The sequence below is a fragment of the Mustelus asterias genome, chromosome 3 (genome assembly GCF_964213995.1).
Source record: "Mustelus asterias chromosome 3, sMusAst1.hap1.1, whole genome shotgun sequence".
NCBI classification, from domain to species: domain Eukaryota; kingdom Metazoa; phylum Chordata; class Chondrichthyes; order Carcharhiniformes; family Triakidae; genus Mustelus; species Mustelus asterias.
In genome coordinates, this window is record NC_135803.1 from 73,968,060 (window position 1) to 73,984,287 (window position 16,228).

Below are 16,228 nucleotides of genomic sequence, written 5' to 3' on the forward strand. Positions count from 1 at the left end.
TTTTTGTTGTTTTCTTTGAACATTTCTCTTTACTAGATATGAAAATATTGAAAATTGGAGAAAAAAGGCTGTTGACTGATAATCTCTCCTACTGACGTTAGTCTAAGAGGTCTGTAAATTCCAGTTTTCCCCCCTCTCCTTTTTTTTTTAAAATAGTGGGGTTACATTTGCCCCCTCCAATCTGCTGGGACTGTTCCAGAATCTACAGAATTTTGGAGATGACAATCAGTGCATCCACTATTTCCATGGCTACCTCCTTTAGTATCTGGGATATAGATTATCAGGCCGTGGGGATTTATCGGCTTTCAATCCAGTTAATTTCTTTAGCATTGTTTATTTAAAACTAATATTACAAATGAAAGTCAATCTCCAGGACATCGCTGCATGAAAACCTTGGACAAATGTCTAAGCATCACCCAATTGGGCAATGAGTCTTTTTGCTTTCCAAGTGGCGTAGGAAGGCAGTGCACCACAAGGATGAATGTGCCAATTAATGACTGGAACATGGGGGCAAACGATAAGATGAAACTCCAGGAATACATTTAATCACAATAGGCAACCGTAGAGGATGGGTGGGAGTGAACAATGGGTTAATGGTTAGTATGAGTGTTTGGCTGAGGGGTGGCTGAAGAAAACAGAGAGTGGGAACTGCATGGTGTGTCGGTCAAAGGAGTGTTGAACTGGAGAATGCTGGGGAAGGCAGAGAGTGATGGATGACACTAAGAAGGTGAGATGACACTCACCTTTCCTGACCTGAGTAGGTCATTAAACCTTTTCCGACACAGTATTCAAGTCCTGTCCTGTCAAATGTGTAAAAAAAAAGATTAGTGAAGATAAATGCAGATCCCTTGCATTCTGAAACAGAAATATTTATTATGGAGAATGAGGAAATGACAGAGCAATTAAATAACCAGAGTGGCACGGTGGTACAGTGGTTAGCATTGCTGCCTCACAGCACCAGGGACCCAGGTCCAATTCCGGCCTCAGGTCACTGTCTGTGTGGAGTTTGCACTTTCTCCCCGTATCTGCGTGGGTTTCCTCCGGGTACTCCAGTTTCCTCCCACGGTCCAAAGATGTATGGATTAGGTTGATTGGCCATGCTAATTTGACCCCAGTGTCAGGGAGATTAGCAGAGTTTATCTGTGGGGTTACAGGATTAGGGCCTGGGTGGAATGTGGTCGGTACAGACTTGATGGACTTATTGGCCTCCTTCTGTAGAGATTCTATGATTCTATGAAACTTTAGTTCTGTCTTCACAGAGGAAAACACAAATAACTTTCCAGAAATGCTAAGGAATAAAGGGTCTATAAGGAGGAATGAAAAGAAATCAATATTAATTAAGGAAAACAATGCTGGAGAAATTAACAGGATTGAAAGCCGATAAATCCCTAGGGCCTGATAATCTACATCCCAGAAACTAAAGGAGGTAATCATGGAAATTGTGGATACGCCAATTGCCATCTTCCAAAATTCTGTAGATTCTGGAACAGTCCCTTGGAGGGTGGCAAATGTAACTGCACTATTTTAAAAAAAGATTGAGAGAAAAAACTGGAAATTACAGACCCGTGAGACTAACAGTAGGAGGGAAAGTGCTAGAGTCTATTATAAAGAATACAAAAACAGGGCACTTAGAAACTACCAACAGGATTAGACAAAGTCAACATAGATTTATGAAAGGGAAATCACGTTTGACAAACCTACTGGTGTTTTTGAGGATGTAACTAGTAGAATAGTTACATCCTCAAAAATAGTGGATGTAGTGTATTTGGATTTTCAGAAAGTTTTCGATAAAGTGCCACAAAAGAGGTAACTGTGCAAAATTGAGGCGAATGGAATTGGGGGGTAATATATTGGTATGGATTGAGAATTGGTTAGCAGTCAGGAAGCAGAGAGTAGGAATAAACAAGTCTTTCAAAGTGGCAGGTGGTGACGAGTAGGGTCTGCAGGCCCTCAGCTATTCACTATATATATATATATATATATATGATTTGGATGAGAGAACCAAATGTGATATTTCCGAGTTTGCTGACAACACAAAACTTGATGGGAATGTGAATGGTGAAGAGGATGTTCAGAGGTTTCAAGATGATTTAGCCAAGTTGAGTGAGTGGGGGAATGCATGGTATATGCAGTATAATGTGGATATGTGTGGCATTATCCACTTTGGTGGGCAAAGCAGAATGACAATGTATTATTTAAGTGGTGGTCGATAGGGGATTGTTGATGTAAAAAGGGACTTGGATGTCCTTGTACACCAGTCGCTGAAAGCAAGCATGGAGGTGCAACAAGCAGTTAGGAAGGCAAATGGATATGTTGGCCTTCAGTGCAAGAGGATTTGAGTACAGGATCAAGGATGTCTCACTGCAGCTGTACAGGGCCTTGGTGAGACCACACCTGACGTATTGTGTGCAGTTTTGGTATCCTTACCTAAGAAAGAATATACTTGACATCGAGAGAGTGCAGCAAAGTTTCATCAGACTGATTCCTGGAATGGCAGTATTGTCGTATGAGGTGAACTTGGGTTAACTGGGGCCTGTATTCTCTGGAGTTTAGAAGAATGAGATGGGATCTCGTTGAAACATATAAAATTTTGACAGGGCTGGACAGAAATGTCTTCACTCAGAGGGTGGAATTCTCCTCCACAGAAGGCTGTGCAGGCCAAATCACTGAGTATATTTCAAAGGGAAATAGATTTCAAGGAATATGGGGAGAGCACAAGAGTATGCCATTGAGATAGAGGATCACCATGATCATAGTGAACGACGAAGCAGCTTGAGGGGCTGAATGCCTACTCCTGCTCCCATTTTCTATGTTTCTATGTCCTGGACTCCTGTCACTGACCATCTCTGCAATTTCCAGCCAAGCTGGTTTAATTTGGGTTGCTGGCCTCTTCCTCCCATCCCGAGTAAGAAGTCTCACAATTGGGAGGTTTGCTAGTATGGTTTGGGTGGGTTTAAACTAATGTGGCATGGGGTGGGAATCAGAACAGTAGGCCAGCAAGTGTAAAAACTTGTAAAGTGTAAAGGATGAGCATGGTATCAAGGCCAAGCTGGCTAAGTGGAAGAGCAGGCTGGGAGAGGTTGAACTCAGTGGGCCCGGAGGTCTGGAGTGCATTTGCTTCAATGCAAAGAGTATAACAGGTAAGACGGATAAACTTAGAGCCTTGATTCTTGCGCAGAACTTGGATGTGGTAGTGATAACAGAGACTTGGTTAAAAGGACAGGACTGGCAGCTAAATATTCCGGGATACAAGTGTTTTAGGTGAGACAGAGGGGAAGGTAAAAGAGGCGGGGGAGTTGCAATACTGATTAGGGAACATATTACAGCTGTACAGAGGGAGGACATCTTGGAAGAATCATGTAATGAGACACTGTGGATAGAACTCAGAAACAGGATGGGGGCAGTCACTATGATGGGGGTGTACTACAGGCCTCCCAACAGCCCACAGGAAGTTGAAGAACAGATGTGTAAGCAGATTCTGGACAGATGTAGAAATAATAGGGTTGTTGTAGTTGGAGACTTTAATTTTCCTTATATTGATTGGAAATCCCTCAGGGCTAGGGGTCCAGATGGTGAGGAATTTGTTAAATGTATTCAGGAAGGTTTTTTGGAACAATTGTGGATAGTCCGACTAGAGAGGGGGCCATACTGGACCTAATACTAGGGAATGAGCCCGGCCAGGTCATCAAAGTTGCAGTGGGGGAACATGTGGCGGACAGTGACCACAATTCCGTAAGCTTTTGGGTACTCATGGAAAAGGACGAGTGTTGTCCTAGGGAGAAGGCTAATTACAACCGGATTAGGCAGGATTTGGAGGCTGTTGTTTGGGAGAGGCTGTTTGAGAGTAATCCATATTTGGCATGTAGGCGTCTTTTAAGGAGCAGTTGATCGGAGTGCAGGACAGGCATGTGCCCATGAAAAAGGACAGGAAAGGCAGGATTCAGGAACCGTGGATGACCATGGAAATTGTGAGTCTAGTCAAAAAGAAAAAGAATGCATACATGAGGTCGAGGTAACTAAAACACTTGGAAGAATACAGGGAAAATAGAAAAGAGCTCAAACAGGAAGTTAGGAGGGCAAAAATGGGTCAAGAAATGTCCTTGACAGACAGGATTAAGGAGAATCCAAAGGCATTTTATACATAAATTAGGAACAAGAGGTTTGCTAGAGAAAGAGTTGGTCCACTCAAGGACAAAGGAGGGAAATTATGCGTAGAACCAAAGGAAGTGGGTGAGATCCTTAATGCGTACTTTGCATCAGTATTCACAAAGGAGACACGTCGATTGATGGTGTGTTGAAGAAATATGTAAACCCTTTAGAACAAGTCATCATTATGAGGGAGGAAGTGTTCAATGAATTAAAAAGCATTAAGGTAGACAAATCCCCAGGGCCAGATGGCATCTATCCCATCTTACTGAGGGAGACAAGAAATGAAATTGCTGGGCCTCTAACAGAAACCTTTGTTTCCTTGTTGGCTACTGGTGAGGTCCCAGAGGCTTGGAGGATAGCCAATGTTGTCCTGTCATTTAAGAAGGGTGGCAAGGATAACCGAGGTAATTATAGGCCAGTGAGCTTGACGTCAGTGATAGTGAAATTGTTGGAGAAGATTCTTAGAGATAGGATTGAGACACATTTGGAACTGAATGGTCTTGTTAGCAATAGACAACATGGTTTTGTACGAGGGAGGTCATATCTTTGAGGAGGTGACAAAAATAATTGACGAGGGAAGGACTGTGCATGTTGTCTACATGGACTTGAGTAAAGCATTTGACAAGGTCCCTCATGGCAGGTTGGTGCAAAAGATTAAATCACATGAGATCAGGGATGAACTAGCTAGATGGATTCAGAATTGGCTTGGCCATAGAAGACAGAGGGTAGCGGTGGAAGGGTGTTTTTCTGAATGGAAGTCTGTAACTAGTGGTGTTCCGCAAGGATCAGTGCTGGGACCTCTGCTGTTTGTAATATATATAAATGACTTGGAAGAAAACATAGCTGGTCTGATGACCAAGTTTGCGGATGATACTAAGATTTGTGGAGTTACGGATAGTGATGAAGATTGCCAGAGAATACAGCAGGATATAGATAGGCTAGAAAATTGGACGGAGAAATGGCAGATGGAGTTTAATCCGGACAAATGTAAGGTGATGCATTTTGGTAGATCAGTTCAGGTGGAGCTATAAAATAAATGACAGAATCAGCAGGAGCATAGACATACAGAGAAATCTGGGCATGAAGGTCCACAGATCCTTAAAAGTGACAGCACAGCTGGAAAAGGTGGTGAAGAAAGCATACGGCATACCTGCCTTCATTGGACGGGGCATTGAGTATAAAAGTTGACAAATTATGTTACAGTTATATAAAACGTTGGTTCGGCCACATTTGGAATACTGTGTCTAATTCTGGTCACCATACTATCAGAAGGACGTGGAGGCTTTGGAGAGAGTACAGAAAAGGTTTACTAGGATGTTGCCTGGTATGGAGGGTATTAGATATGAGGAGAGATTGAATAAACTGGGATTGTTCTCCCTGGAAAAATAGAGGCTGAGAGGTGACCTGATAGAATTTTATAAAATTATGAGGGGTATAGATAGGGTGAACAGTTGGAAGCGGTTTCCCAAGGTAGAAATGACAATTACAAGGGGGCACAAGTTCAAGGTAAGGGGGGGGGGGAAGGTTCAGTGGAGATATGCGGGGGAAGTTTTTACACAGAGGGTGGTTATGGCCTGTCAAGTGAGGTGGTTGAGTCATACATTAGCGACATTTAAGACTTATCTGGATAGACACATGAACAGACAGGGAATAGAGGGATACAAGCGGTTGGTCCAGATAACACAACGTGATCGACGCAGGCTTGGAGGGCCGAAGGGCCTGTTCCTGTGCTGCACTGTTGTTTGTTCTTTGTAACACCAAGTTAAAGTCCAACAGGTTTATTTGGAATCACGAGCTTTCAGAGTGCTGCTCCTTCATCAGGTGAGTGGAGGTAGGTTCACAAACACGGCATATATAGGCAATGACACAATTACAGGATAACTACAGATTGGAATGTGAAGAATGGTTGGAATGCGAGTCTTTACAGGTAATCAAATCTTTACAGGTACAAACAGTGCTAGTGGAGAGAGGGATAATCACAGGTTAAAGAGATGTAAATTGTCTCAAGCCAGGACAGTTGGTCGGATTTTGTAAGCCCAGGCTGGTGGGGTTACAAGTCGTGTGACATGAACCCAAGATCCCAGTTGAGGCTGTCCTCATGTGTACGGAACTTCATAGAAAGTACTGGTTTTCATAGAAACCCTACAGTGCAGAAAGAGGCCATTTGGCCCATCGAGTCTGCACCAACCACAATCCCACCTAGGCCCTATCCCCATATCTTTTACCCGCTAATCCTTCTAACCTACACATCCCGGGACACTAAGGGGCAATTTAGCATGGCCAATTAACCTAACCCACACGTCTGGATTGTGGGAGGAAACCGGAGCACCCGGTAGAAACCCACGCAGACACAGGAAGAATGTGCAAACTCCACACAGACATTGACCCAAGCAGGGAATCGAACCCAGGTCCCTGGAGCTGCGAAGCAGCAGTGCTAACCACTGTGCTACCGTTCCGCCCCTAACTTGGCTATCAGTATCTGCTCAGCGATTCTGTGTTGTCATGTTCTTGACGGCCACCTTGGAGAATGTTTACTTGAAGATCGGAGGCTGAATGTCCTCGACTGCTCAAGTGTTCCCCAACTGGAAGGCAACACTCCTGCCTGGCGATTGTTGCGTGGTGTCCGTTCATTTATTGTCGTAGCTTCTGCTTGGTTTCGCCGATGTACCACGCTTCGGGACATCCTTTCCTGCAGCGTAGGAGATACACTGTGGCACTCCTTACTGTGCCTACCCCAGTCCAATGCTGGCATCTCCGCATCTCCAGAGGAAAGAGCATCTCCCATTTGACCCTCACTGTCTCCAGCATCAGCTTCAGGGAAGCGTTAGAGAACCAGGGGACATTCTTCCGTGTGTTCCCTCCATTTCCTTCACTTAAACAACAACATTTCTTCCAGCCCTACATTGGGATCCCAGTGAGAGTGAGTGCCACGCTGCATTTCACGGCCTCTTTTAAGGTCAAACCAAATAAACAAACTCAAATTAAGTCAGGACAAAGTAAAAGGGGCAGCTCCCCAAAAGGAGGGGGAACAGCCTGAACAAAAATCAAAGTACAAAGGGAACTTAAAAACATTAATTCATAATGTGATTATTAGGGTCGATAACGCACCCCAACCCCTGCGGTGCCCAACGGGTGCGGAAGGCGTCAACCGCGCCCGTGGACACCGCATGCTCCCTCTCCAGGGACACCTGGCCGCACACTTAGCCGCGGTAGAGGGGCAGACAGTCAGGATGGATGGCCCCCTCGATCGCCCGCTGCCTGGACCTGTAAATGGCGCGTTTCGCCAGGCCCAGGTTCACAAGGAGGTCGCCATCCCGACCCTCCCCTCTCCGCACCAGGTGTCTGTAGATCAGGAGCGTGGGACTGAAGTGCAAACAAAACATCAATAAAAGGTTTTTGAGGAAAACAAAAAGGGAGTGCAACCTAAGACACAAAACATAGACATGGTCCACGGACTCCACAAGGCCACAGAAGGGGCAATCTTCGGAGCCCGTGAACCAGTGAATCCTACGATTGTGCGGCACTGCTGCATGCTCCATCCCAGGTCCTCGATGTAATTGGGGGAGATCCCTCCGTAGAGGGACCTCCACTGGGGACCTCCGCTGCCCGACGGCAACAAGGCCCGCCAAGGTGTACCCGGGTGACAAGCGGACGCGGTAGTGGAAGGTGTGCAGCAGCTACGTTTCATGGCCTCTTTTTAGGTCAAACCGAATAAACAAACTCAAATTAAGTCAGGCCAAAGTAAAAGGGGCAGCTCCCCAAAAGGAGGGGGAACAGCCCGAACAAAATCAAAGTACAAAGGAAACTTGAAAACATCAAATTAAAATGTGATTATTAGGGTCGATAACGCACCCCAACCCCTGCGGGTCCAACGGGCACGGAAGGCGTCAACCGTGCCCGTGGACACTGCATGCTCCCTCTCCAGGGACACCTGGCCACGAACGTAGCCACGGTAGAGGGGCAGACAGTCAGGATGGACGGCCCCCTCGATCGCCCGCTGCCTGGACCTGTAAATGGCGCGTTTCGCCAGGCCCAGGAGCAGGTTCACGAGGAGGTCGCCATCCCGACCCGACCCTCTCCGCACCGGGTGCCCGTAGATCAGGAGCATGGGACTGAAGTGCAAACAAAACATCAATAAAAGGAAAACAAAAAGGCAGTGCAATCTAAGACACAAAACATAGACATGGTACACGGTCTCCACAAGGCCACAGAAGGGGCACTCTTCGGAGCCCGTGAACATTACGGTTGTGCAGAACTGCTGCATGCAGCACCCTCCACCCCAGGTCCCCAAGATAATTGGGGGAGATCCAGCGGGGACCTCCGCTGCCCGATGGCAACAAGGCCCGCCAAGGTGTATCCGGGCGGCAGGCGAGGACGCGGTAGTGGAAGGTGTGCAGCAGCTGCGTTTCATGGCAACAGGAGCAGCAATGGTTTCTGGGAAGCGGCCAGTCGCAGTGCGTTCTGGAAGATGTGGTCCTCTTCGTCCCGGCGGAGGACCAGACTGCTATCCCACAATGCAGCGTAGAAGACAGTCGCTGTGCATGCCGGGAATTGTAGTCCATTCTGGCGCAATTTGCCTGAGGCCGGGCGTGCGGTGGGGGGACCGAGTGCAAGACTACAAATCCCAACAAGCAGCAGGAGGTCGGTCAGAGCGCGCCCGAGCACGGAGCCCAACAGCCGGCCGTGAGACAAGGAGGAGTCGGTATCGAGGCTTCGCCCTCCCGGCCCTGCCCACTCCCCTCCCGGTCCGTCCCCCGACTTGGCCGGGCCGCGGCTTCACTTCCGTTTCTCTCCCTCCGCCATTCGGCCGAGGCTCGCCCTGAGTGTCCCTGCCCGCCCGCACAGGGGGAGCCCCGAGGCTGCACTGCCGCAGATACAGCCTGCCATCTGGGTGAGTTTGGGCCACCTCCTTTACCGCACCTGCCGCGCTAGAAGGAGCCCGCGGGTCAGAGAGGGAGAGGAGCGCAGCGCGGGTCAAAGGAAAACCCACGGCACTAGAGGGACTGTCCCATGGAGAGCGGTGAGGGTAGGGTAGGGGAGCGGTGAGGGTAGGGTAGGGGGGCGGGTAGGGTAGGGGGGCGGTGAGGGTAGGGTAGGAGGGGGGGCGTGCGTGAGGCAGTGAGGAGGGGGCTTATGTGAGAGGCTTGGGGAGGTTGTGTGCGGGGTTGAGGTGAGAGGCTGGGGGGTGGAAGAGAAGTGGGTGCGTGTGAATCTGGGGGGGGGGGGTTGGAAAGGGGTGTGTGTGGCTGTGGGCAAGAGGGGGTAGGTGAAGCTAGGAAATGGAGGGATGTCTTGTGGGGGCGGTGTGGGTGAGGACAGAGGAGCCTGTTGGGGAGGGGATGGAGGGTTGTGTATGTGTGCGAGAGGATTTGGGGGTGTCTCAGGGAATGGAAAGTGAAAGGGATAAAGGGTTTTGCGGGTAGGGCTGTAACTGGCTGATGATTGTGGCAGTTTGAGGCGATCCAAAGGTTGAGAAGTGGTGACCAGTGTCTCAGGGACACAATGTGGGCATCTTTGTTACTTTCAGCCAGGAGTCTGGGGGTGGTGGCAATGGTGTGTTCAGATCTTAAAATTGGGGAGGGTATCTTTAAATCAGTGAAGGTATTCTAGTGGATTTTATGTAGGAGGAACTTGTGGGGTGGGGCGGAATGTGTCTCTGAATTCGGGACAAACTGGTGAGTTATCTTGTTCAGGAAGTGAGCTTATTTAAGAAGTTGGGAGAAAGTGCTATCAGTGCCTCTGTCTTGTGGAACAATTTTGAAATTCAGGTATTTGTACTAACAACTGCATTGAATCTACCATTTCCTGACTCCACAGCACTGGGAAACTTTGAGCGGAAGTGCAACAGAGCAGAGTAACTGAATAAGAGGTGATTGCAGTATTAGAATCTTGTACTGAATTTTTGCAAGAGACCAGAATTCTGAAGGAAGTGGTTAATGTAGTATTCAGTGCTGTGTCTGTATGCAATAGGTTTGAAATAATCATTGTGCTTAATTGGGATGCCATAAATTCATTTGGTCTGATTGTTAGTGTGTGTAGTTACACTATCTGAAACATTTACTTTGAAGGGTCTGTAGCAATCGAGCTACTGATTTTATCAAGAAACGTGATTTTGATTAAAATCTGGAGCAAGGAGTAGTTGTTGGACCGGGGAAAATAAGGATTGCCGAAACTACATGTATAAGCATTCCTTCAAGGATGACTGTCTCCCTTTGGTCTGATAGTCACAGGCAGAAAGTATTTGGTGACTGACACTTTGCTCATTACACAGTTGAGCTGCTAAACGGAACTATAATTTACAGCAGCAAATATTGGTGTTGTCAGGCACGGAGCAAAGCAGAGGATTCGTGTTCAGTCGAGACTCTAATATTTGATGCATTCCAAACAGGGCAGACAGGCCTGAACCTGCACACTCTCTCTCTCTCTGATTTAGTTCCTCAAATTTTCATGGGCTACTTCTGTTCAGAGTACGAGGATGTGAAAACGAAGGGACTGAAATCTCCGTTTCTGCTCATTTTAGTGAAATCTGTATGACTACTTATTTTCTGATCAAGGTCAATAAAAACTGTGTTGCTTGTTTTCAAAGAACAAATGTTTGCACCTTTTCCATCCTCCTGGTCCCAACTAAGAATTTTAATGTTTTAAATGTTGCAGCAAGATTCCACAAACAACATGGTGGCACTGTAGTTAGCATTGCTGCCTCACAGCGCCAGAGACCTGGGTTCAATTCCAGCCTCAGGTCACTGGTCTGCGTGGAGTTTACATTTTCTCCCCGTGTCTGCGTGGGTTTACTCCAGGTGCTCCGATTTCCTCCCACAGTACAAAGATGTGCAGGTTAGGTGGATTGGCCATGCTAAATTAACCCTCGTGTCAGGGGGATTAGCAAGGTAAATATGGAGTTATAGGAATAGGGCGTGGGTGGGATTGTGGGCCGTACAGATGCGATGGGCTGAATGGTGGCCTCCTGCAATGTAAGGATTCTATGGACAGTGAGATAATGGATAGTTTATCTGTTTGTTGGTGCTGTGAATTAATAGCAACATAGGAATTAGGAACAGGAGGAGGCAATTCAGCCCTTTGAGCCTGCTCCACCATTTAACGTAATCATTTGTTGATCTTATCCTGGTCCCAACTCCACTTCCCTTGCCTGTTCCCCACTTTTCATCAGAAACATATCTATTTCTTCCTTGAATCTGTTGACTGATTCTGCCTCCATTGCACTCAACGGGCAGAGTTCCACAGATTCACAACCCTCAGAAGTAGTTTCTCCATCTGTTTTGAACCTACCTCTTGTCACTGTATATCTATGACCTCTTGTTCTGGACCGTCCCACAAGGGGGAAGCACAGTAAGCGGTCTCAACACCAGGTTATAGTCCAACAGGTTTACAAGGGGGAACACAGCGTCCACCTTATCAATCCTCTTTAGCGTTTTATATACTTCAATTGGACCCTACCCCCTCATTCTTCTGAACTCCAGCAAGCACAAATCCAAGCTATTCAACCACTCCTCGTATGACAACCCTTTCATCGCTGGAATCAGTCTGGTGAAACCTCTGAACAGCCTCCAGTGCCACCACATCCACCAGAAGAGAGAAATGTTCTCGAGGACACCTCGATAGTGAAATGGGATTATTAATATCCACCTCACCAGGCAGATGGCACCTCAACTTAACATCTCACTGGAAAAAGGGCACCTCTGTCGCTGTTGAGTCTTGATGGTGTGCTTATTTGCTTATAGTGAGACTTGAACTCTCATGGCTTCCTGACTCTGCAAGTGGTGTGGACAGAGCCAAGCTGTTGTTTCAGATTGGTTACATCTCCGAGGGAGGCCATTTGACCCATTGTTTTTAAGGCCATATGAAGGACCAATTTACCTGTTGCCTGTCCTGCCTTTTCGATGTACCCCTGCAAATTTGTCAATATGTTTACTTCCATTGACTTATCACCTTCATCCTTGTTATACTATACTCGGTGGTATTTAGAAGGAAAAAGAGGTGATCTTATTGAAGAATGTAAGATTCTTTGGACCCCAACATGGTAGATGCTGAGAAGATGTTTTCCTTCACGAGGGAATCTAAAACTAGGGGTACAGTTTCAAAATGGTGGGGAGGGTCTCCCATTTAAGATGGAGATGAGGAGAAATTATTTTTCTCTGAAAGTCATTAGTGTTTGGAATTCTCTTCCCCAGAGAGCAGTGGAGGCTGAGTATATTCAATGAGCAAGACAGATTTCTGATTGACAAGGAAGTTGAGGGTAAAGAGGACAGACAGGAAATGGAGACAAGGCCACAATCAAATCAGCCATAATCTAACTGAATGGCAGAGAAGGCTCGAATGGCTGAATAGCCTACTATTTATTACAATCTTTTCTGGCAGCTTCTGCTAGTGTTGAGATCACTGCTTACAAAACAAAGTATGACTGTGGTAATCGGGAACTGAGGACCGTTTGTGATAAGCAGGTTCATTGGGTTTTGGTCCCATTCCAGGTGGTGGTGTTAGCTGATGGAATTTGGAGGAAGTATGGGACTAATGCAGTGAATGTTTTAGTTTGGTCTGAGGTGTTGCAGTTTGATACTGGTGTCTGTAGACTCAATACCAAAACAGTGCTTGCAGAATGTGCTGGAACTGTCTTAGCTGCTCAGTGAATTGAGTTCAGGGTCATTAAACGATAGCTTGTATTTATATAGCACGTTTTTAAATAATGGAAAGTCCCAAAGTGCTTCAGGAGCATTATAAAACAAAGTATGACATCAAATCACGTTTAGAAATAAGTCAGATGACCAGAGGTAGATTTTAAGATGTGCCTTTAAAGAAGGAAGGTGAGGTAGAGGCAAAGAGGGTGTAAAAGGAATTCCAGAGCTTGGGCCGAGACAATTGAAGGCATGGCCACTGATGTTGGAGCAATTCTGATTTGGAATGTACAAGAGGCCAGAATTAGAGGAGTGTAGATATGAGTGTTGGAGGGCTGGAGGAGATTACGAAGATAAGGCCATGGAAGAATTTGAATACACGGATAAAAATTTTAATATCAAGATGGGCCAATTAAGGTCAACAAGCATGGGATGATAGGGGAATGGGACTTGCTTTGAATTGAGACACTGGCAGCATAGCTCTGGATAACATCAAGTTTACCGAAGGTCGAACGTGAGATAGCAGCCTGGAGTATGTTGGATTAGTTGAGTTGAGAGGTAACAAAGGCATGATGCTGGCTCAGGTGCTGGTTTGATTTATTGGCAATGACAGGTGTGAGTAGGCCTCAAGCACGTGGCCTGTGAAGGAGCCAAGAGTGTTGTGCTGCTCTTTTGCTGTCCCTAATGCAGTTTTGTTGTTGTGCCCGGGCAGGATGTCATTAACAGGAACTGACGGCTCTCTGTGCTGTTGTGTACTCACACAGCTTCCTCTTTAGCCTCTCTTGCACAAGTGGAGAGTTTTTGAGAGTAGGAAGTGAGGTTCAGGAGAAACGTTGATCATTTACCTGGAGGCAGCTAGAGGAAGTCTAAATGGCGTAAACTCCCTTTGGACTTTGTGCTGTTCAAAACAACATGCATAACTTGCTGGCTTGACTGCAGAACCACCTCTACTTCTAACTCTGTTTGAGTGAACGACTTCCTTTGTATCTTGCCGTTAGGAACCTGCCTGTACATATTCTCGAGGCCAAAGGTCAGCATTTTCTAGCAACAGTTTTCAGCAGTGTTTGAAAGCGATAGACTGTCTAACACTAGTTTGGCCCATATCCTGTCAGCGACAAGCTAATTGCTTACTGATTGTTATAGCTTGTTCCAGTACATTCAAGGTGGTTGGAGATTGCTTTGAGATAGACATTTTGTTGCTGGTGTTCTGTAGTATACAGAAGCTGCGATTTGTATTTTGTTGCTAAAAAACTCTTATTCTCTTAGGTTGGTACTCTGTTTGCCTCTGAGTCAGAAAGTGGTGGCTTTGAATACCACATCAGGATTTGCAGTGCTACTTGGAGATTGCAGGCACAGGAATAAGCCTGCCTGCCTGATGTTTGTGTTTATCCTGCATTTGAGTCATAGTCCGAATGGTATGTCCCATTAATTCTCCTTTTCTTTCAACTGCCCATCCAACCTGCAGTATTTGTAAATATTGACATTTGTTTTGCAATTGGGCAGTGTTTCTTTGACTCATTGAAATGGGCAGCAGTGTTTCTTATTCAAATACTGGATTTGGTAGTTTTTTAAAAGTCAGGTGGTGAATTGGGGCACTAGCAGATTTCAGTTGGCCACTTTGAGTCTGGAATTTAACTGAAGAGCCTAGCTGGATTATATCTGGTGTAATAAATATCTTGGAGTGATATGGCAAATGTGTCAGCTTGGCTCAGTTGGCAGAACTCTTGCTTCTTCAGAAGGTTGTGGATTGGAGTATGTGAGGGTTTTGAGCTCAAAGTGGATTCATGTTCCTGTGTGAATACTGAGGGAACGCTGATAAGATCTTAATGCAGTTCGCTGCTTCAGTGAACTTTGACCCTGCAGAACTATTCCTGTCTCACCTGCAGCACCAGGAACAGATGAACTGGCCTTTGTTCTTAGTAGTTTGTGGGATGTTGTTTTTGCTTATACAGCAATAATCATTGTGCTTCAAAGATATTTGTGACACAGCAAAATAAGTGTTATTATAAAAGTAGCCTGGAATTTAGGATTTTCAATAGCTTCTTTCATAACCACCAGATGCCTCTGTGCTTTACAGCTAGTACTTTTGAAGTGCATCCACTATTGTAATGTAGAAAATATGGCAGGCAATTTGCACAAAGTAAGCTCCCATAAATAGCAATATGATGTCCAAATAATCTGTTTTATGATATTGATTGAGGGATAAATATTGACCAGATCACAGCTTGCCTAAGCCAATGATCTTTTACATCTAAGCAGGCAGACAGGGCCTCTGTTTAAAACCTCATCTGAAAGACAGCACCTCGAATAGGGCAGCGCTGCCTCAGTACAATATTGGAGTATCAGCTTTGATTTTGAAACCCTGGAGTGGGACTTGAACCCACAACCTTGTGAATCAGAGGCACAAGTGCTCCCACCTGAGCCAATGGTGCCACGAGCAAAATGCAGAGTCAAAATTAGAGTTTGGCTGTGACAGATCCCCTCCCCTCATGGGGCTTGCTGAGTCTGGTATGCACTTGCCCAACTGATTCACTTTCTTGGATAGCTTTGCTGCTGTTAACATTTTCACACTTTAACCAGCTGGTTCTCTACTTGCTGCATTCCTTGTTGAGCTGTCTGTTCCTGTTTGTTACTTCCGGGTCAGGAACTGGTAGATTGACGCTTCTGGAGTTACAAGACTGCTGCATGCATTATACCATAGATTTTAAATATACCTTAGATTTGGAAATTGGCAAATGTTACACCGCTCCTCAAGAAAGGAGGGAGAGAGAAAATGAAGTAGTACAGGCCAGTTAGCCTAACACCAATTACTGCAATAGCTATGAGCTCTGAAATCAAAATCATTCCTGCAATAGTACCGAAGATTTATACTCGAGAACTTGCAGTGTCCGTAGCCAAGCTGTTCCAGCGATAACATTGGCACATACCTAACAACAGCTATGTCCCCTCCACAAAAAGCAGGACAAACTTAACCCGTTCAATTACTGGCCCATCAGTCGCTTCTCAATAAGACAGAAAATGCTGGAAAAACCCAGGTCTGGCAGCATCAGTGGAGAGTCTGTATGACAGCCATATGGACTCAACGTTAACTATTTTTCTCTCGATGGCTGCTGCAAGACCTATTTTTCAGCACTTTTTTTTTCAGATGTCCAGCATATGCAATATTTTGTTTTTGCTTTAGTCTACTCTCAATCATCAGCAAAGTGATGAAAGGGATCATCGACAGTGCTATCAAGCGGCACTTATAAACAGCCTACTCACGGACCCTCAGCTCCTGACCTGATTGGTTTAACCATCTGCAACAGAAGAGCTAAACTCCAGAGGTGAGGTGAAAATGACTGGACTTGACATGAAGATTGCATTTAATCAAGTGAGCCAGCAAGGCGCCCTGGCAAAACTGGAATCAATGGAATCAAGAGGAAAACTTGCCACTGATTGGAGTCATACTA

The 16,228-nt window shown here is 45.9% G+C and overlaps 1 protein-coding gene across 5 annotated transcripts in view; it reads left to right on the forward strand.

Moving 5' to 3' along the window:
* Positions 1-8,704: 8,704 nt before the first annotated feature.
* Positions 8,705-16,228, forward strand: part of LOC144491421 (serine/threonine-protein kinase PAK 2-like) — a 58,418-nt gene continuing 50,894 nt past the window's right edge. Inside the window, exon 1 of one of the 5 annotated variants that reach the window (XM_078209220.1) lies at positions 8,705-9,040. The gene's annotated coding sequence lies outside the window, so the exon portion shown is untranslated. Of the gene's footprint in view, positions 9,041-13,584; positions 13,810-14,045; positions 14,195-16,228 lie in introns of those variants that run through there. The other 4 variants (XM_078209222.1, XM_078209221.1, XM_078209224.1 and 1 more) reach the window with 4 other exon arrangements.